At 43.4% G+C, this 1,875-nt stretch overlaps 1 pseudogene; it reads left to right on the plus strand.

The window, feature by feature from the left end:
- The first annotated feature begins 245 nt into the window (after positions 1-245).
- LOC102498760 (heterogeneous nuclear ribonucleoprotein C pseudogene) lies at positions 246-888 on the plus strand (annotated as a pseudogene).
- Positions 889-1,875: the final 987 nt, after the last annotated feature.

Raw genomic sequence — 1,875 nt, forward strand, 5'->3', positions numbered from 1 at the left:
TTTTTGCTATAGGGCGCGTGCGCTCGCCAGAAAGACAGAGAGAGACATAGAGACAGGAAGCGAGAAATCACTCCCCAGGACTGAGGCCACACCCCAATCCCTTCTCCCTTCTCCTCTCGGGATCTTGGGCACGCACGCACACGTGCCTGGCATGAGTCTAAGCCACTGGGTCTGGGACTCGAACTGTGGTCGACTATGTGGGAGTCCAGTTACATAGCCATCACGCTAACTGCTGGTTCCAAAATCTCAACACTCTTGTAGTCAAGAAGTCTGATGTGGAGGCAATCTTCTCGAAGTATGGCAAAATTGTGGGTTGCTCTGTTCCTAAGGGCTCTGCCTTCGTTCAGTATGTTAATGAGAGGAATGCCCAGGCTGCTGTGGCAGGAGAGGATGGCAGGATGATTGCAGGCCAGGTTTTAGATATTCATCTGGCTGCAGAGCCAAAAGTGAACCGAGGAAAAGAGGTGTGAAACGACCTGCAGTGGAGATGTACGGCTCCTCTTTCGATTTGGACTATAAAATTCAACATGATTATGATGACAGGATGCACAGTTACCCAGCATGTGTTCCACCGCCACCTCCTATTGCTCGTGCTGTAGTGCCCTCGAAATGCCAGCGTGTATCAGGGAACACTTCACGGAGGGGCAAAAGCTTCAATTCTAAGAATGGACAACGAGGATTGTCTTCCAAGTCTGGAAAGTGGAAAGGAGATGACATTCAGGCCATTAAGAAGGAGTTGACCCAGATAAAACAAAAAGTGGATTCTCTTCTGGAAAACCTGGAAAAAAATCGAAAAGGAACAGAGCAAACAAACAGCTGGAGTTGATCAAGGATGATGAAACAGAGGCCGAGGAAGGAGAGAGCGCCAATGGAGAGGATGACTCTTAAGCACTTAGTGGACTTTAGAAATCTTACCCATTATTTCTTTACCTAGGCGCTGGTCTGAGATCAAAATTTTCACCAGATCCTCTCCCTAGTATCTTCAGCACATGCTCACTGTTCTCCCCATCTTTGTCCTTCCCATGTCCATTAATTCAGACTGCCCTGCGCCTGGGCCCATTTCACTTCTTTTGATGCTCCTAGTAGTTTTGTTAAGTCTTCCCCTGTAATTTAGCTTTTAATTTTGATACCTCTTTATGACTTAACAATAAAAAGGATGTATGACTTTTATCAACTGTCTCCAAAATAATCTCTTGTTACGCAGGGAGTGCAGTTCTTTTCATTCATTGATGAGTTCAGTAGTTGCTTCCCTAACTGCAAAGAGTATCATTTAGTTGAGTAGCACCTGAGGCAGCTTTGAGTTAGAAGTATGTTCTATGCCCCACATTAGAGTGCCTGTGGGGCTGTTCAACACAGATGTAACAGTGTATGTTTGTGAATGGGAGTTGCCATGTCAAATGCATCCTCTAGAAAATAGTGTAATAGTCTTAATATTTGTTTTCTAAAGTTGATACTGTGGGTTATTTTTCTGAACAGCCTGATGTTTGGGACCATTTTTTCCTCAAAATAAAGAAGTCCTTATTAAACCAGGAAAAAACAGTATTAAAAGCAGATTAGTCAGTGCAGAAGATCAAATCTCAGATGTTGAAGGCAAAACCTCTGAACTAGAAAAAAACAACCAAAAATGTTGAGAAAATGACCCCCCCAAAAAAAGAGAATACTATAGAGGAATACAAGATACCAGTAAGCACCCAACCATCTAGATCATTGGTATTCCAGAAGATGAAGAAACTAATAAGGGCATTGATAATCTATTCCATGACATCCTGGAAGAAAACTTTCCAAATCTAGAGAAGCATTCAAATATCCAGACCCAGGAAATACAAAGGACCCCTAACAGAATCAACCCAAGAAGATCTCCAAGGCACCTCTTAG

This window comes from Tupaia chinensis, unplaced genomic scaffold (genome assembly GCF_000334495.1).
Source record: "Tupaia chinensis unplaced genomic scaffold, TupChi_1.0 Scaffold000316_1, whole genome shotgun sequence".
Lineage (NCBI taxonomy): Eukaryota > Metazoa > Chordata > Mammalia > Scandentia > Tupaiidae > Tupaia > Tupaia belangeri.